This window comes from Vigna unguiculata, unplaced genomic scaffold, assembly GCF_004118075.2.
Source record: "Vigna unguiculata cultivar IT97K-499-35 unplaced genomic scaffold, ASM411807v1 contig_477, whole genome shotgun sequence".
Taxonomy (NCBI): domain Eukaryota; kingdom Viridiplantae; phylum Streptophyta; class Magnoliopsida; order Fabales; family Fabaceae; genus Vigna; species Vigna unguiculata.
Window position 1 is genome coordinate 23,597 of NW_021011190.1, and position 21,322 is coordinate 44,918.

The following is a 21,322-nucleotide window of genomic DNA, read 5'->3' on the forward strand; positions in this document are numbered from 1 at the left end:
CTCAAACATCTACAATCCAAAAATATTTAAAAATAATTGAAATATACACTATCCGAATATATATATTCTAAAAAAAAAAGAGTTAAATTTCAAAATTAAGATGAACAAGAGAGAAAGCACAAAAAATTGCGAGACTTCGTCCTAACAAAATTTAGTTTTTTAATATTAGCTAAAAGCTTCTTCGATCACTTTTCTATTCTGAAATGATTAGTCACGGCATCTAGAATGAATGTAGGTGCCATTGCATATTACGAGAAAAAGTGCAAATAATCTGCTACACTCAAAAAGTTCAAAAAACTAAAATAAATGACACGTGTCAATAATAATTTAGATAAGAGTATTTGAATGATATCCCTGCCAATTTATTTACTCATAGTTATAGTTATAGTTATAGTAGAAGCCTGTAAATATTCATCTCTCTCGCTTTGTGGTGATGCTCGTTCGTATGCAGTAGAAACATGCTTTCTCCTTTCAAAAATGTCAAACTCTATGTCTTTAGATCTGTCATGCCTCTACCTCTTGCTCCAATTTGAATAAAATTTTTCCCTCTGTGCGTGGTACGCTTGCACTTTTTTCTCTCTTTCAATCTTCTGAATGTAGTTTTACTTTCTCTTTGTCTAATACCCTAGTTCACTTATTTTTTTCATAAATCTCGTGTTTTACGTTGCTCTGGACAAATTGTGGCGATGGAGTGGTGATTGGATCCGATTCATGCTTTGTATGTTCGATTGGGAACTTCCCTGATATCGTTCCTTAGTTGTTCTTCCTCTTCAATCCAATCCTCCATCCACAGCCCCTCTTCCATCGTCACCAAAGAGGAACATGAATTGCAGGAATAGGAAAAGCTATTCTTTGATGTCGACGACGACAAGAACAACGAGTTGACAAAACCCTAAGCCCAAACGCGTCCTTGAACCCAATCCCACAGGTCATCCGCCTATTTCGCCATGGCGGTCCTTTTCTCGTTGTGTGTTCGCTCTTGTTCTACTTCTTCTACGTCGAGGTGTCCTCCTTGGAGAAAGTTTTACTGGGGTTGATTTTCGTGGTCGTGGCACTGTACTTTGTGTCCAAGAACAAGGGTTTGATTTTGAGATCCTTTTCCGCGGTGAAGCATTTGTGGGAGGAGAATGTAAAGCGCTTGGGGTTTTCAAAGGTGGTGGCAGCGAGGCCGGTGCAGTGGTTCAACGGATAGCCGGCTGAAGCGGGAAGGAAGGCGACGAAGATAGTGAGGGAACGGGTGTAGTTTTACAGCAATGGGGAGTCGCTTCAGGGGTTGAGACACAGTTATGGTGTTTATAGGTTCTATATGGGATCGCTTGGGAGGATCTGGTCTGTTATCCCCTTTAGTTGTTGATTTATTGGTTCCACTACCACTTTATGAGTTTTCTGCTTTCTTCTTGCATGCCTAAGTAGAACTTAAACTACCAAGTTCTAATTTAGATGCCTTGGTTGTTAGATAACTGATTGATTGGTTTCTGTTGATGATTTATGCGGCTTGTTCGATTTGTCTACTAATGGGTTGCATTGTAAAGTTATTTTCTTCTTCAATTAGCATTCATTGTTTCTTGGGAGGTTAGAGTAGACAATAACGCCTGAGGTTTTAGATGTTGTTTTTCAAAAATCTTATTTTGGATGAATTGTTGTGCTGTAGAAATGGTGACAACCTCCTTTTCTCTCCAAGAACGTAAGCCATTAAACTCTAGTGTATTTTTTCTTCCCTTAATAAGCTAGCTCCCACCCACTAACTTTTCTAGTGTTGCACATGCAACACTTGCTGGTGAGTTTTATAGCATTGTTGATCTTTGCAATGTCTCTGAAACTCGGTACTTAATGCAGACCCCTTGTGCTTCCATGATCAATGAACGTCCCCATGTAAAAGCTTGGTGGGAAGATATCTCTTATAGGCCTGCTTTCAAGTAAGGTTGAGGCGGGAATGACTTTTGGTAAGAATCAAGAATGAGTGTTTCCCTGTTATGTGAGGTTCTTACAGCTAAGTTTGTTCTAGTATGTGTTCCAAGTCTTTTTTTTTTTTTTTTTTTTTTTCATTTTCAAGTAACTAGAGTTAAGAAGGACTATGATTTCCTTTATCTTCATTTGATTAATTTAAAAATGTAATTAAGTTGTAGTTTTTAATAACATTTTTAATATATCTATTTTAAAATAGTGTTTGAACGTAATTTAAATCCTTTTGTATAATTAATTTCATGTTTATCGGATCAGTAAATAGTTTTACTTCCCATGTATGCTACTTTAATCAATTTATCAACTTTAAGTTAGTTTTTCACATGTCAACAAATAAAATAAATTATGTCAGTACAATAAATCGAAAGCTTTTATCAAAACCACTGAATATTATGCTGGAGGCTATTTTGGAGACACGACACATGGATTTGGAGTCTACCACTTTTTCAATCCACATCTGCTATTGAGAATTTGATGGTTGTGTTATCTCTTTTTGGAGCATGTTCACGTAAGCAGCTAATAACCTATGACCTATGGTTTTAATTTGTGAACTTTTAGATTCCACTGACTCACTCTTACTATGTTTAGTTGGTATTTGTTAGTACTTTTCTGGTTAAAATTTATTTGCTTTCTAATATTGAAACCTCAATTTTGCTTGGCATTGTTGTGTGATGAAAAGTACGGTTAGTTCTAGCTTCTTGGGGAAGTTCTTGAGGGTAGTACAGTGGGAATCTCAATTTTTAGCTGAAGGATTACTTTTATGCAAAAGGACTTTGATAAACAGTTTTCCATTTTATTTTATTATATTTCTGAAATGTTTCTTGGTCTTATTTTGTGTTGAATAGACAGGAATATGTGTGTGTATATATATATTCTTATTTGAGCAATAAAACCAATAAAACATGGCTACTAAAGGGGGTTGAACTTACGATTATAGTTTAGTAATTACTAAGACTGAACGCCCCAAGCAAATTTGAGGAATAATTTTTCTATATCTTGTAAATAAACCTGAAAGCAAATAATTAATTTTTCTATATGTATACTTTCAAATTTACATATCTTTCTATATTTCTCATCATTTCAGGGCAACATGCAGTGTTTTACTAAGATAGGAAGCTCTTTATCCCTTCAATATTTTCTTCATCTTTTCACAACAGGTAAGGTAGAAGCCATGCTGTAAATTCTTCTTTTGTAATGTGTATTCAAATTCCTGAAAACATGTTCCCAGATTTATCCAAGATCTCTCTTCATCAATCATCATTTGAAAGTTGAAGCTAAAACAGTGGCAGCCAATTGTCAAATTTTAATGCGTCGCTATTAGTTGCAATATCTGCCCTGCACTTGAATTATTATATTGTAGGTGTGGTGGTGGAGTGCTCATATGGGGAAACACATGCTTTGACTTAATTGTAGCATGATTGATAGTACCTGAAATATAAGATTTTATAATTGCTTTGAAAACATGTGTTAGACTTTTTAATTCTCAGAATATATTATTCTATTTTTACTCAAAACAAGAAGGTGGTATCTGAGGTGGTTTATCTTCAATACGTCAAATAGATTATACATACACATTGAAGCCTTGAGGTGATAAATCTTTTTTGATTGAAGAGAAGCATCCATGGCAGGCATGGCCAACAGTGAGATTTCACGGCTAGAGGTTCGTACCTTGATCTATCTATATTACTGTTATATATTAGCGTATGATGAGGCAAAACTCAATTCACGAATTCGGAATATGTTTGGATACATACTTGTTTTTATAAGCACGTTGTTGGTGATAACTGTAAGTCCTATTCGTTAATTTGAGAACTTGGATAATTGATTCCTCTGGGATGGTGTTGATTCATCTCAAACCAATCTGTCAGGTGAATTCAGCAACAGCTGGTAAAGGAGGGCTTGAAATATATTCATTGTTATATGTGCACTTAGTGGTGTTTATGGAGTAACAAATGCTCATTTTCAAGGTGGAATGGTGGGAGACCTGTCCTACATGCAACCAGAGTTCATTCAGGTCAGCCTCTGTGATATAATTATTATGAAGTTATGAAAGATTCATTAAGCTCATGAATTTCTTTGCTATGGTTTTTTTGTTACAGTCATTCCTTGCTGGTTTGGCAGCATCTGGTGTATTTTTGTGGGAATGACAAAAGCAGCATCTGGTGTTTTGAACTGATATTTAATTTCAATGTTCATAATGTCAATCATAATTCATAGATGGACCATTGTTGAGGTGTTAATCAACTACTATTTGCTTCTGTAGGGATTTTTCTTTCAAAAATCAGCCCTTTACAAGTGTAATATGGCTGGGAAACCTGCTGTGCTTACACGCATTATGGATAGTGACTGACAACTTAAGACCAACTCGTGCAGAAGCCACTGATGTTGCCAATGGTGTTTTAGATGGTAACTCACCTTTCACATGATCCTGCTAGTTAAGGGGAGTGATGAGTACTAGGATGTCCAGGAAAATTTTATCTTCTTGTTAAGTTTATATTTATATATAGCTTGAAATTTTCATATTAGAATAGCAGAAGACCATGGTGTCACCACACTACCACTTTTTTCTTAGCTTCAACAACATCATTTGATAAAACATGGCCTCTCTCCGTTTTCTCTTCTTGACTTTCTTCGTTGTGTTGTCACTTAACACTGGCGAGGTTGAAGCTAGCAGAAAACTTTTGTCTTCATCACTTCCTGATTTGGGAAACATTCCCGTCTTTGAGTTTCCACCGGGAACACCATGGCCAGAATACAGGTTGCCTCCATTTTTGAAATCTAATTAGCCAACAATTCCTTCAAGTTACTACTCTTACACTCCACCTTCCAACACAAACATGGCCAAAGCTTCTTCCAAGCCTTGAGAACATGCATACAATTTGGCATCTTCTTACATGTACTGTTGTTTTAGCAGCAAAATAAAAAGGTTCATGGTAATGTTTTGGATTCTACAAGCAATTGGAGGGAAGCACTGGATGCGTTTCAAGAGAGTTACAGGTAATAATATCATTACATTTAATTTTACTGGAAGATTTTATTTCCTGAAATTAGAAAACTGATGGAACAAGAAATTTTTTGTATCTATAATGGAATCTGAGTAGCTGAATAAAACATGACCACCGTCGTCGTAATACTTGTATGACTTATCCCTGATTGGACTTTAGAAAAATTACATCCATATTCTTATCCTTTTGATTTATAATTGATTGGTGGGACAGAGACAACTTAGACGAAAACACAGACAACACTACTTTTTTTTTAAAAAAATTACTTGTACACACTTTTATACTCATTTAACATATTATTTTTCATTATAAAAAAATATATGTCAACCTACTATTATCCTTTGCTTTTCTTTTGTTATGAAAATCGAAAATAAGGATATGAATGAAAATTATAATAAAGAAAAAGGTAAATATATGTATTTTTAGGTTGTAAGTAATTGGTGAACGATTGGTAGTACAAGTCTTTGATCTCAGCATCTGTATCCACCAGAAAACAAAGCTCCTCATGAGTTGTTTCCTGCTACTGATATATAATTGATCACTTGTGATACCAAAACTGATTTTTTATTCAATTTCATTTGGTTATATATATATATATATGTATATATATATATATGTATATATATGTATATATATGTATATGTATGTATATATATGTATATGTATGTATGTATGTATGTATGTTGCACCACTTCATCATATGTTATGAAAAATGATCTAATGAGTGCATATGTTAACAAGTTTTGGCTGCAACATATGATTGAATTTGATACCTGAAAATCAAACACCTAAGCCAGGGCATGTAATCTGCAATTGAAAGCTCCAACCAAGTTCATCACCTCGTGAGTCATCAATTTTAAGTCCAATCATCTTTGGCACGCCCGAACACCATTTTGAAGACGATGTTCTCCATTAGCTCAAACAGCAACTGACTCAGATCCACAACCTTACCTGATGCTGCACAATTTTTCGGCGACTTCACCAACACTCTCAACTCCTCTCTCCTCAGTGGAGCAAACATCTCAACCTTTGAGGCACTCAGAAGCTCCAGAGTGCAAACTTTCCTCATGTTGCGCCAGTATGCACTGTACTCAGAAAAGGCCAAACCTTTGAAGCCATAAGAAAGAAATTCGGAGGCTTGGATTTTGGGTCTGCTGGCAAAAACAGTTTCAGGGGTTTTCAGGAACAGTTCTGCAGTTTGTGGAGAGAATCAGTATTTGTGGAGAAGGAATTTCTGGTTAAAATTCCCTGAAGTATTTGTTAGATTTTTCTTTCATTAGTTTAGTACAGCTCTTGTTTTAGCTTAGTCTAACATGCATTTCTAGGTTTGATTAGGTGAAATTTCGTACTTCTTTTATCAATGACTGATTACCTTGCTGCTTGCAATGCAATGGTAATTACAATGTACTTCTCTTGGAATTCTTCTCTAATGCATGTTTATCTGTCTCATATTTCCCTTTGAGTTTTCTTCATTTGCCATTCATTATGCAATTTGATCTATTGACTCTGCTCATTACAGTAATTTTTGTTTCCATAATGCTGAATGCCGAGTTGTATTGTATGTATGATGTCTATTACGCTCCTTTTCTGAGGAAGACAGGAAAATTCATGGGCTGTCATGGCTCTAGAAAGCACAAACATGTGTTTTCTAGTGTAAAATTTAGAGGATTTGCAATGATCATGAAAGAGGCAGAGTTTGTATTGGGTTGCTTTAGAAAGGAACATGTAGATTACATTATAGAATATATTTATAGAATGTTGTTTATCTATAGGTTGCGTGGTTCTAATTGTAGCAAATAATGAGAGAGCAAAGAAACAAATTTTGCAATATTTGCCTCCTTTTTATTTCATTATTCATCGTAAACATTATACATAAAGTAAGGTTGGTTCTCTGATGTTGATATATGATTGAAACAAGCACTTCATTGTAATAAACATCTTTAATACAGCGATGGAGAAATTTTTTAACTATATACCGTAAATAATTGTGGTTGAAAAAATATATTGGAGTGTATAAATGACAAATCAAATCATAATAGTTAACGGAGATTTCAAAATTCAGGATAGTTAACAGAGGTTTCAAAATCCAGGATAATTAACGGATGTTTCAAGACCTAGGTAGTTAGCGGAGATCTTTGTTAAATACAAACTTAACGGAGGGTTTAATTCTGGATAATGTAAAACTAAACTTTCGATAAAAATATATATTTTTTGGCAGTGATAATTGTTCTTTTAAAGGATTTTGGAAATAGATTTTGAAATAAGTTTTTCTCTAACAACTTTTCTTCTAAGTTTTTAATGAGGAAAATTATGATCTTGACCAATCAAAATAAATGTTTATATAAAAGCGTTGAATATTTGAGAAATTATAGGTGAGGAATAAGAAACTCTTTGGCTGTCAAACAATCCCACCACAACCTAAATCATAAGAAAAGAAAAGTTTGAAAAGTAAAGACAAAGCCATGCCTTTTTGTTGGTGTCTTTCTAACCATCTTTAGTAGGATCATGGCTCTCATTTAAAACAATTTGGGATGATCTAAAAATATATGTCGGAGATGAAAGAATTCAAAGCATATGTAGGTACTTAATTTAATGTTGGTACTTAATTTAATGAGGCAATTTGAGTTTCAGAGGACGAAAAAGTCTAACACAATCAAGGAATGATTGAACAAATTGTTGGCTCATGCTAACAAGATAAAGTTGTTATGCGTGTTTTTGCAAATTCCAAACTGTTGAGAAAATTATGGTAATTATCTCATAAATGTATAAAGAACTTATTCTTTTGTTGAAAAAGTGATACATTCCCTCTGGCCCAAAAGTAACAAAGATTGATTAAGAAAGATTAGAAAATTGAAAATGTTCTTCTGGCCAAGAGCCGGCAAGCAAAAAACTACAAGAAGAATCATTCAGCTAACATTTAGAGCAATGAAAATAATTACAACAAACAAATGGGTGAAAAAAAATATTACCTATATTGCCAACATTGCGACAAAATGGGTCACCTCCATTCAAATGTTGGAAGACACATGCTCCTAAATGTTAGCAATCAAATGATGGAATTTGAAGCAGTCATATGCATGAGCACAAATAAACAGTAAGAGGAAGAAGTTAAGATTATTGATCAAAAGGAGGATGATCAACTATTTGCAGCCACATGTTTTGCAAGTGTTAAAATATAATTTTTTTTATTATCATGTATGGGAACCATCTTTCGGATTAGGGTTGGGGTTGTACTTTGACTTTTTGTATTCTGTCTATGTGTTCTCTGTATAAACATTGGTAAAACAGTAATCGTGAGAAGTTTTCATTGTTTTTATTTTTCTAAAATTTCTTCAGATGATTGTATAAATAAATTTTATACAAGCACTTGTATAAATAATTTGAGTTTGTCACTTGTATAAATAAATTTTATTTGCTATAATAATATACAAATTTAATGCAATTGACATGAATTTTTTTTTATAACCATCCATCATATATTGAAGTTCAAAAGATATAAGATCTATGTTAAAATTTTATTATTATTAGTTTAATCTTTGTTCTTTGTTTAATTTTTATCAAGTGATGTATTATAAATTTTATTAGTATATAAAAGAGAGATTCATTAGAATTTAAAAGATTGAAGTAAACAAACATTTAATATATTTTAATTTGAATATTTGTTATCCTTTTATATTTTAAAAAATATATTTTTAAATTTTATTAACTAGGCATTAATGTTTGCAAATTTATTAAATGTTTTGGTTCTTATTAAATTTTATTTGGTATTCTAATTTGAAATGTATACAATTATAATTTCTTTCTAAATATTTGATATCAAAGAAACAATCATCCTCTTAATATTAAATATTTGATAATATTTTGTTTTCTTTACTATAATTTTTTATTATTTTATAAAAATTAATTAATTAATAGGGAAATAGTAAGAAGGTGTGTATGAGTATGTGTGTACAAGTATATACTCGTTACTTGGAGGATGAGTATGAAACAAAAATTTGATACTTATTTGGTTTGGGTACGGAGGGATGAGGATGGATTTTTTTATGGAGATGTGTATGAGATAGCGAAACCCGCCTCCGTCTTGTCCCGCCTCGTTGTCATCTCTAGATGTGAGACAATATCTCAAAAGATTTTGTCTCTCATTTGCAACATATAATAAGGAAGCATGACATGATTTTAGATATAGTAGACTAAGTGACAAAGTCAACACATTTCCCCCCAATCAATCTTATAATTTCTTTGTCGAAGTTGACAAATATATATAGATTAAATTGTGAAATTACATAAGGTGCCGTCAAACATAATATTGAATGGAGATTTGTACTTCACTTTTAAGATGCTTCAAAAAAGACTTAAAAACTATACTCCAACTTAGTTCAGCATACCACTTGCAGACCAACGAACAACTATAAACAACGATCTAATCATCAAAATATTTTTAGAACTTATGTATTGGTATGAGAATTTTTCAATAGTAGAACTCACCTATAAAAACAATTATCAACAAGTATTTATATGACTCATTATGAAACTTTGTACGGAAGGAAATGCATTGGACCTTAATGTTATTGCAACAGGATAATGAAAATGTAAATATGATTCAAGAGAGACTTTTAAATAAACCAAAATCTTATGCAAATTAGAGACAAAGATCCTTGGAGTTCTCTGTTAGGGAACATATTTTTTAAAGAGTCAGACCTTTTGCTAGTGTGGGAAAGGATTATCAAATCAAGAAAGTTTATAGAACCTTATTGATTTCTTATAAGGATGTGCCCTGTTGCATATTGACTTGGTTTTTCTCTTCTAGTGGTCAATATCCACAATATCTTCCATGTCTCACAACTAATAGTGAATGTACTTGATCCAAACATATTTTAAAGTCTGATACATTACAAGTAAAGGATAACATGTCTTTTAAAGGTAGACTGATCGACATTGTAAGTTCCTAAGTGAAATAATTGTGTGGTAGGAATATCTACATGATTAAGGTGCTTTGGAATCTCACGTCTAGTGACTTTACCTTTGAGATACATGAAAATGTGTGTGAATCATGTCCTTGTCTCTCTTTGTTTTTTTGTAAGAGAACTTTTGAGGTCAAAAGTTTTTGTAATTGTGGATATACCCGCTCCCTTTATTCTCTTTCTTTTTCCAAATTCTTAAATTTATGCATGTGTGAAATTTTAGATTTTAATGACAATTTTGTAGTTGACTTTGAAATGTTGAACGACCATGGTTGGTTGTGCATGTTGGAAGAGAAAGTCACTTGTTATTGAGTTTTGAAACTTGGTAGGATGCTTATATTTTGTAATATTTGTTTGACATGTGTTTTTAATTGAAGATATAATGTCATTGAATGTTGTATTGAGCTTTAAATGACCTTTCTGAGTAAAAATTCTTGGAAGATGATTCGTATTTTGGTATTTGGTATTTTGAACTTGTTAAGAATGTTTAAGCAAATAAAATATGTTGTTGGTGGGTTTTGGTGATGTTTTAAGTTAATGTATAAAGTTCTTTGTACGGTTTCATTTAAACAATATATTCCTGCTTCAGAAAAAAAATGAGACAAAGATCTAGGTCTATGTCTCTATTATTTTCTCGCTTAAACAATAAATTGTTGTTCAAATGATGGTAAAGTTGTTCAAATGATGGTGTACTCATTCAAGCAAGTTGTTTCTCCTTAAAATAAGAAAGAAATCATCTCGTCTAAATATATATCTAGATCTAACAATATTTTTAAATTTTCATTAATTATTCAGCTCAGTTCAAGGTGTGATGTGATGTTATAGATATAAATGATGTTATACTAATTTAAATGTTATTGGAATGATTATATAATGCTTATATGATACGTAATCAGTTATGGTCACGATGTTTGATAATGTGTGAACCTTTATTTGAATGTATGTATAAAGTAAATACACCTATGTTTAACAAAGATGTCTAACTTTATTCAGTGTCTAAATCAAGTACATTAAAATTTTACGTTGTAAAATTGAGGAAAAATTAATACATATCTGGAACACATATATGTGCCTAGTCTTGTATTTCTTAAACTTATCCTGTCTTATGAAGTCAATGATTACATACCTTGGAAGCTTAGAATGAGTCATATGTTAATCTTTGACTAAACCTATTAAATCCGAGTCTTCTTAAAAATTGTTAATAGATAATTCTTATTTGATATCCTTTTGTTATATAAATGTTTGATGAATGATTGAGAATTTTAAATTGTTTACACTTATTACACAAAATTGCAAACCCACCCTATCAGGATTACAATTTATGGGTTGGGTTAAATTTTATTTGAATTAGGATTGAGTTAGAACATTATATTATGTTAAGTTTTATTTAATAGACTTAATTACAATAAATTCACAAATTTCACAAATAATAAATTCAATCAAACTTAAATACATAAGAAATACATGATAAATAATATTGTTTATCCCATAATATTTATAATTTTTTAAGAAACATTGAACAAATAATTATGGTGATATTTCTTTCTTAATATATAAGTAGTTGACTCAATCCAATTTTAATTTTAAACATTAGTGCCGTAATAAGTTTAATATTTTTACATCGATTGTTTCAACAAGTGGTCTAATATATGTCATCAAAGTGAAAAAAAGTATTCAGAAAGCTCATTATTCGTTAATCTTCATCTACCCCAACTTTTTGAGATTTTCTCTTATCAACCTTTTGCCATGCCTTTGTATCTTTCTCTTCAAAATTGGTTTTCTTCATGAGATTCCATCTACAAGTTATCATACAAACATGTCGAAGGTTCCTTGCATTATAAAAATTCCATCTCAAAATTGAATATAATTTATAAAAAAATTAAAATTATAAAATGTACCTAGGGTTCCCTACGTTAGTCCTGCATCACAAAGAAAAATCTTTTGTTGACGACAAGTAGCACCGATGGTAATAAGATCAGAAGCGACAACGAGCAGACTAGCGGTGGCAGCATGTAGACCCGCCTCAGCGACTTGAAAAAAATAACATCGTGGTTACCCAAGCAGGTGCGACGAGCAAACCAACAATGATGAACAAAGCAGTGGTGTGCATGCTAAGGAGAGGGTTTCAACGTGCAAAATATTAAATCGAAAGGGAAGTTGTAAAATTTTGACAATTTTTTTATAAACCGAGAAGGCATCTCAAAGTTGTAAAAAAATTGTCAAAATTTAATTATTAAAAATCACTTTCCTAATATTTTCCAATTGAAATTTGATTGGGTCATTGTTAAGTATGCTGAAATTATTCCTTCTCTCCATACTTGTGTCTCCTATTTTTTCAACACTCACATTTTTCTGTTGCTTTTTCCACCCTATGCCTTTGGGCTTTTCCGTCAAAAAACACAAAAAGTAGTAGTCTTCTTCGTTTTGCTTAACCAACCTTTTCATTGCAGCAATATCTTCTGTTCTTTTCTTTATTCCCTCATTGCCCTTGCCGTTAATCACAGATTGCGCCAACAACGCAACACTAATCGCTATATCAAATATAATACGATATTTAATTTCAAAACCTTCACAAATTATATTTTTAATAAAGTCTAAATTCTATCCAAACATTAAGGGTGGGCAAAAAAATTGGTTTACCCAATCTGGTCCAATTCTAAACTGAGCTGGTCCACTACAAAACTATTTTATAAATTCTGTTTTCTACTTTATATCATTATATATTTTTTAGATCAGATTTTTATTTTACATTTATAGATTTTAAACTATGGAAAATCCAAATTTTAAAATTGGATCAGGCTTTTATCCAAATTTATCTCAATCGTAATATTCTCAATCTCTCTATTCCAAGATTTCAATTCTCTGACCCCTAAATTTCTTTTGTCTTCTTTTGCTGTGGTTGATTGATCCAAGGTATTTGAATCTCTTCTCTCTTCTCTATTCCAATAATGTTTCTCGTTTTTCCTCCGTTCATTTTATCTAGTTTTAAGTTTGATTCATTCATTTGTTTGATTTTGTTTTAGAGAACAAATGACACTGTTGTGTTTAGGGATTCCTGGAGATTAAGATCAAGATTGACATCAACACTGACGACAACGTTGCTAGCCCTTGATCTATTTTCTTTTTTCTTCTCTCCTTAATTTTTTGAATGTGTATCTCTTCTGGTAAATGTGTAGTTTTCCAATGAAGCTAAAAAATTTGATAAATTGTTTATATGTTTTAATTTCTTGTACAAATTCTTCTACCACCTGTTTTCTCTTCCTTTCTTTCTGCACTTTCACGGCTCAGGCTGTGAGGCACTCACACATAGAGTGAGAAAGCACTTAGCAGTGTATGTAAAACAATTAAGGATCTTTAAAATTTAGGATTCTCACACGATAAAACATAATAGAGCACTAACCTTGATCCATGGGAGATACTGTGAATATGCGTTCTTCAATTTGTAATTTTTTGTGTGCTCTTCAACCACTGTTTCCCAATCTATCTCTTTGCCTTTCTTTTCTCTTCTCACATGTTCTTGATGAGATTATTGTGAAAAGAATCTTATAGCTAGAGACAGAACCCCAATCCCTTTTATTAATCAACGTCCATCAAGTTGGTTTTTATTTTATCTTTATTTTATTTTATTATCACTTCCCATAATAATAACCAATAAGTCTTTAAATTTTATTAAATCACAATTGGACCATCATAATATTTTAAACGAGTCACTAATAGAATTAATTCGTCAATTAATTCTAACATTCTCCCACTTGATTCATATGATGTCATAACATTATGTGATTTAATACATAAACATAATCCGCATTAAAAGACCTTGCATAAATTGGTTCCATCATTATTCATAATTAAAGATACAGAAATAATAAGAGTCATGCGGTCACACATCATTCGGTCGACATGATCCCTTCAATGTACTACTATATCATCCATTTCTCCTTAATATGACCTTAAAACGAGAAGTCCATAATAGGTTCAAACATAATGTCATTTTACAAAGTAATAACATAACATAATTTATTTTCTTCATCATAATTTGCATGCACAAACATAAAGAAGAAAACACAGATTTCAGAAATTTATACATTAGGGAGATCAGAGTGTCACATAAACATTAATAACATTAACAATTAACATTTAACATTCACTAGTAGACCTAATGCCCATATTCTTTACATGGTCAGCATACAATTTGGCTGGTAACCCTTTTGTTAAAGGGTTAGCAATCATAAGATCTGTGCTAATATATTCTATTGACACTCTACGTTTCTGAACTTCTTTTTTAACGACAAAGTATTTCAACTCCATATGCTTAGCACCTTTGGAATACTTGTCGTTTTTAGAAAAGAAGACTACTGTGGAATTATCACAATAAATTTTCAGCGGCTTGAAAATACTGTCGACTACTCCAAGTCCTGAAATAAAGTTTTGCAACCAATTAGCCTGAACTGTGGCCTCAAAGCATGCCACAAATTCAGTTTCCATGAAATCACTCCTCCGGCTAAAAGATACATATAACCAAATGTAGACTTTCTTGTATCCACACAACAGTCAAAGTCTGAATTTGTATAACCTATCACCTCAAAGTGATTAGTTTTTCTATAAGTAAGCATGTGATTCTTTGTTCCTTGTGGGTTTAAAACTTTCTTTTAGCTTTCCAATGCTCCAGTCCTGGACTACTTTGGTATCTACCAAGCATACCAACTGCAAAGCTAATATCTGGCCCCGTACATGTTTGAGCATACATCAAACTCCCAACAATAGATGCATAATGAATATTTTCCATTTGTTTCCGTTCCAAATCATTCTTTGGACATTGCATGAGACTAAACTTGTCTCCTTTCTGTATTGAAACGGGAGATGCTGAACATTTATCCATTTTGAATCTCTCTAAAACTTTATTAATATATGCATTCTGAGACAAACCTAACAGTCCTTGTGATCTATCACGAAATATTTCTATTCCTCACCCATATCTTTCGTTTCAAAGTTATTAGAGAGAAACCTCTTAGTCTCACTTAATAGACCAAGATCATTAGTCGCAAGCAAGATATCATCAACATACAGAATTAGAAATATAAACTTACTTCCACTGACCTTCAGACATATACACCGATCAACAGTGTTGTCCTTAAATCCAAAGGACACAATAGTATCATTGAACTTAAGATACCATTGACGAGAAGCTTGCTTAAGTCCATATATCGATCTCTTACCATGTGTTCCTTTCCTTCTTCAGCGAACCCCACTGGTTGGTCCATATAGGCATCATCTTCTAAATTCCCATTCAGAAAAGCAGTTTTAACATCAATTTGATGCAACTCAAGATCATAATGAGCTACTAATGCCATGATAATTCTAAAAGAATCTTTCCTAGAAACGGACGAAATGTTTCCTTATAGTCAATGCCATCTTTCTAAGTAAAACCTTTGGCAACAAGTCGGGCCTTGTAACGTTCAATATTGCCTTGAGAGTCACGCTTAGTCTTAAAGACCCATTTACACCCAACTCTCTTGCATCCTTCTGGCAATTCCACAAGGTCCCATACATCATTATGTGCTATTGATTTAAGCTTATCTTTCATGGCATCTAACCACTTATCAGAATTATCACCATTAATGGCTTCCGAAAAAGAAATTAGATCATTATCAATACTTAAGTCATTTTCTGTCTCTTATAGATAAACCACATAATCGTTCGAAATAACATACTTTCTATCTCTGTGAGATCTTCTTAATACTATTTCTTGTGGTTGTTCTACTATTGGTTCATTGTTAACCTCGGGATCATTAATTTGTTGTTTTTCTTGATTGTTGTGAGTTTCTACAACATGTGGAACAACAACTCTTGATAAAGAAGTACTAGTTATAGGAACTTGTACTCTAACTTCCTTAATCTCTACATTTCATGAAGCTTCACTCCCACTGGTTTCACCATTCTCAATGAACCGAGCATTTCCAATTTCAACGATTCTTGTACTATGGGTAGGACAGTAAAACATATACCCTTTTGATTTTTCTGGATAACCAGTGAAATATCCACTGATTGTTCTTTCATCCAGTTTCTTTTCTTGCGGATTGTATATTCTTACTTCTGCCTGACAACCCCAAACATGCAGGTGTCTCAAACTGGGTTTCCTACTCGTCCACAAATACTAGGAACCCTGTTCAACAAATACATTGCAGTCTTTAAAGTATACATCCACAATTATACATGTAAACATGAATTACTTAACATACTCCTAACCATATCCAGTAAGGTTCGATTACGCCTTTATGATACACCATTTTGTTGTGGTGTGCCTGGCATTATGTATTGAGCACAAATACCACGTTTCTTAAGGAACTTAACGAATGGACCAGGGTGTTGTCCACTTTCATCATATCTTCCATAATACTCACCACCTCTATTAGACCTTATAATTTTCACCTTTCTGTCTAATTGCCTTTGCACTTCATTTATATAAACTTTCAAGGCATTCACTGATTGGGATTTATAATGCAGTAGATAGACATGTCTATAACGTGAAAAATCATCAATTAAGGTGATGAATTACTTCTCTTTATTGAAAGAATTTACATCAAACGGACCACATATATCAGTGTGTATGATTTCAAGAAGCTGAGTGCTTCTCGTGGCTCCTTTCTTTGTGTGTTTTGTTTGTTTGCCTTTAATACAATCCACACACACATTCAAATCAGTAAAATCCAAATCCATAAGGATTTCATTCTTTACTAATCTTTGCATTCTTTCTTTGAAAATATGTCTCAAACATTAATGCCACAAGTAAGCAGATCGTTCATCCACTAAACTATGTTTAGTGCCAACATTGTGATGCAAAGTCATATGAGTTTCAGCATATAAATTATCCAAATTCAATTTATATTAACCATCATAAAGTGTACCAGATCCAATCATAAAAGTACGCTTAAACAAACTGAAACAACCATTCCTAAACTTAAAAGAGTATCCAGCAACATCAAGCTTAGACAAAGAAATTAAATTCCTAGTGATACTAGGTACATAAAAAATATCCATAAGATCTAAGTGATATCTAGTGTCGAGGATTAAACGATAAGTCCCGACCGCTTCCACTAGAATTTTCTCGTTATTCCCCATGAAGATGAACTTCTCATTTGAGTTTATGGTTCAGGTTGTAAGAAATCCCTACATCACATTAGAAACATGAGTCGTACATCCAGAATCAATCCACCACGTATTATGGGAAACCTCAGTTAAGTTTGATTCAAAACATACGTAAGCATTATGCTCACCTTTCTTTTCGAACCAAGCTCTATGTTTTATGCAGTCATTCTGGAAATGTCCAGACTTCCCGTAGAAATGACATTTGTCATTTTTCTTTTGGATTTTGGTTGAGGACTCGTCAATCTTCAGTGGTCCTTTACCCTTTCCATGTTTCTTAGTAACTTTCTTTTCGACAGCTCCTTGATTCTTCACATATTGAATAGAGTGGCTTCCTAAGTTCTTCAGTCGAGTCTCCTCCTGAACTAGCATACTGTGCAATTCATGCACATTCCACTTATCTTTCATGGTGTTGTAGTTCATCTGGAACGGACCATACTCAGACGGTAATGAGTTTAGAATGAACTGCACGAGAAAACCTTCATCCAATGTCATTCCTAGAGACTTAAGTCTTGCTACGATATTTGTCATTTCGATCACATGCTCATGCATAGTACACGAACCGTCAAACTTCATGGTGGTCAATGTACTCATCAATGTCCTAGCGAGAGATTTATTAGCAGTTTGGGAGTGCTCTTCCACAAATTTCATAAATTCTTTTGCGTTATCGGTTTTGGGAATAGCTGACTTAATATTGCTTGCTATGGTCATTCTCATAAACATTAAGCTAAGTTTGTTTGACCTTCCCAAACTTTGTAATGGGTCTTCTCTTCATTGCTATTGGCATCCGTGATAGCAGCCTGCTTTTCAACTTGAAAAACTAGATCAAGATCTAACACACCTAAGTGAAATTGGACTTGTTCACTCCAGTCAGGAAAATTCAACCCATTAAAGACTGGAACAGACGTAGCATGCGAGTGTAAAGATACCAGAGCAGATACTGCAATTAACACATGCCTAATATTAATGCTTTGAGTCATAAATTAAACGTAAATACAGATTCAGACATAAACAATCATTCTATGCATACTAATGTTCTCCTTTTAGAGATCCAATAATACACAAACATAAACATAATGGTGTTAAGCATATTATAACATAATTGATTATTAAAATATGCATCAACTAGAATCACCTACTACCTTTGGGTATATAAATAAAACTAGTGACACATACAAAATTATCTACAATCATGTTCATTAATTATGTGAACAATTAATCAACCTTTGGGTGATCCTTAAATGCCTTATAATTAATGAATTTCAATTAACCCATTAACCAATTATTCATAATTTAGCATCCATAATATGGGTAATTGAAATAAAAACATTAATAATTTAAAATCACAAAACTTTAAAATTTTGACTACTTTGATGACTAACAAAATTTATCATACTTGATTTCAAATAAATAATTACACATTTAATTGCTATAACTTTATATAGCATCCTCATTAATTTTGGTGACGTAAACCAATAAAAACATTACTCTACTTTTTCACTTTGCGTCACTGGAGAATGATTTCCATTCAATTTAATAATAAAAGCATTTATTCCATTTACCAAAAGCAACCAACTCACTCACGTTTGTGCGTCAGTTTTCAAAAACACATTCACCTCCAATTGGCATGTTCATTCACACAATAACAATTTTTATGCCATTCATTACTTCATTCCAAATTAAAATAGAAAGCACTTTCACACGTTCACAGCTAACGGTTTTATACTTTCATTCAATGCCAATTAAAATAAAAACACGTCACAGTAAAAACACGCATACAATTCCAATTAATGGTAGCAGCAAGATGCAATATTTTAATGGCAGCAACATCGTTCATAAAATTAAACCCCTCGATTAATAGGCATCATGAATATAAACCCTCAATTAATAATTAGGGTTCATTAAGATTGGGGATAAAATTAAATTAGGGTTTATAGCATTAGGGGAAAACATTATAAAGGAGAAACATCACATAATAGGAGAATCATAAATCCTACAACCTTTGCTCTGATACCACATGTAAAACAATTAAGGATCTTTAGAATTTAGGATTCTCACACGATAAAACATAATAGAGCACTAACCTTGATCCATGGGAGATACTCACCAGTGCAGTAAGGACTTTTGGCCCCGGTTGTTTTTTATATTCTGCTCCGGTTCTAGAACCGAGGCATATTAGAACGAGGCCAAAAGGGGATGGCTTTTGGCCTCGGGTGTGAATCGAAGCCATACATCTACTCTTCTGCCTCGGTTCTAATGTGAATCGAAGCCATTCTGTAAAAAATCTGGAGCTCTTGCAGTAGCGATGATCGCCGGGAGACGCGATAGTTTTTCGTCGTAATGGCTGGCTAATCACTGGGAGACACACAAGTCATCACTATGCACACATGCTGCAACAACCAAAGGTTCCAATGCAGCAACAATCACAACAAAATTCGTCAAATTTGTTCCTACCTCATTCACAGGAGTCATAACCACTAGGTTCACAACAACAATTAAAGACTCAGATTCACACTCATCCCACACAGTTGCAACATCGGTGTCTCTTTGTGACAGGGCAATGGTGTGTTTTGAACCCTAGATCTGTGAACCCCAAAGCAACAACACAAACGAATAAAAAACGCAAAAAAAAAAAAAACGCGAAGGGAAACCCATTTTTCAAACTCACTGGTAGCGAGAGGCGACGATTAATCAGCTATAATGGATGGCGTGACAAAGGCGATGACGCGCGACGGATAGCAGCTGCAACTGGTCGACGACAGAGCTGGACAGTGGTGGTGACAGAGAGAGCGAAGAGGGTTTTGTGCGCAAAGAGTGAAAGGGTTTCGCGATTTGGGAATTTAATAGGCTTTATGGTCTCGATTCAATTAATAACCGAGGCCAAAAGTCCCTTTACTGCTTCGGTCCCTAAATTGACGCTGGTGGCAATTTTAAGATTTTGCTTACTGAGCTGCCTTATAGGCTTTGATTCTTTTTTAACCGAGGCCTAAAGTCCCTTTATTGCACCGGTTTTCAGAGACCCGAGGTAATATAGTTGGACAAAATTGCAAAAATGACACCGCCTCATTATAGGCTTCGGTTCCGCTATAACCGAGGCCTATAAGGCGAAGTAAAATGTCAAATCTGCACTAGTGACTGTGAATATGCGTTCTTCAATTTGTAATTTTTTGTGTGCTCTTCAACCACCGTTTCCCAATCTATCTCTTTGCCTTTCTTTCTCTTCTCACACGTTCTTGATGGGATTACTGTGAAAAGAACCTTATGGCCAAAGACAAAACCCCAATCTCTTTTATAAACCAACGTTCATCAAGTTGGTTTTTTTTATCTTTATTTTATTTTATTATCGCTTTCCATAATAATAACCAATAAGTCTTTAAATTTATTAAATCATAATTGGGCCATCATAATATTTCATATGAGTCGCTAATAGAATTAATTCGTCAATTAATTCTAACAGTGTAATCCAACAGAACCAAACTTTGAAATAAAGATGAGAATATAGTTCCATCTGGTGTGCTTTTCATGGTTAAGTTTCACAGTTTCTTTTAAAAATTTGCCTAAAAAACTAATAGTCATGGCCCAATTGCTAAAAAAATCAATGCGAAACAAAAATATAGATTGTGTCTGCATTAACTTTGTTAGAAGTTAACTAATCTGTATTTAAGAGATCATGAATTGGTGTGCCAGAGTGTTAACATGCTTCATATACACATATGTACATCGAAACTTACAAATCATTCAGAATGTCACTTTCGCTGTCCTGTAAAATCATTATTATTAGCAGTGGTGCATATTTAGTAGAATATTATATATAATAGAATATTAAACATGATATAAGTTTGATATTCAAACAAGGGCAACCACAATTTCAATTGTAATATAAAGTTTGCTTTGACGACGATAAAAATGATCAAGAGCAGCAGCCAATAGTTTCAATCTAAATTTCAAACAAACCAGCCAACAATTTCAATTTCAATTTCAAATACAACAAGAACAAGCATACGAACTAACCTCTTTCAATGCAACAATGATGGCTCGGTGGAGTAATTGCTACGAGAAGAAGATGCAACTTCTTCTGACCAAAGAGACTGCGAAGAGAAATTGGAGGCTTACAGAAGCAGCGACGACAATGGCTTCCATTGAGCAGAGCACCTTCCATTGAGCGGAGCACCTTTCACTGTGGCGAATGGAGCACCAATGATTGAACTGCGGCAAACCCTAAAGGGGCAGCGAAGACGGCGCAAGCACGAT

At 33.4% G+C, this 21,322-nt stretch overlaps 1 long non-coding RNA gene across 15 annotated transcripts; it reads left to right on the forward strand.

Annotated features, from left to right (window-relative positions):
- Nucleotides 1-365: 365 nt before the first annotated feature.
- Nucleotides 366-6,429, forward strand: LOC114172033. 15 transcript variants are annotated; one of them, XR_003601805.1, is made up of 8 exons: nucleotides 369-1,943; nucleotides 3,047-3,119; nucleotides 3,523-3,622; nucleotides 3,831-3,976; nucleotides 4,062-4,124; nucleotides 4,226-4,368; nucleotides 4,877-4,959; nucleotides 5,709-6,429. It is a non-coding gene; the product is annotated as an uncharacterized LOC114172033 (long non-coding RNA). The 15 variants fall into 15 exon arrangements; XR_003601806.1 differs by having other exon boundaries at nucleotides 366-557; nucleotides 1,837-1,943; nucleotides 4,062-4,959; nucleotides 5,765-6,429; XR_003601803.1 differs by having other exon boundaries at nucleotides 4,062-4,368.
- Nucleotides 6,430-21,322: the final 14,893 nt, after the last annotated feature.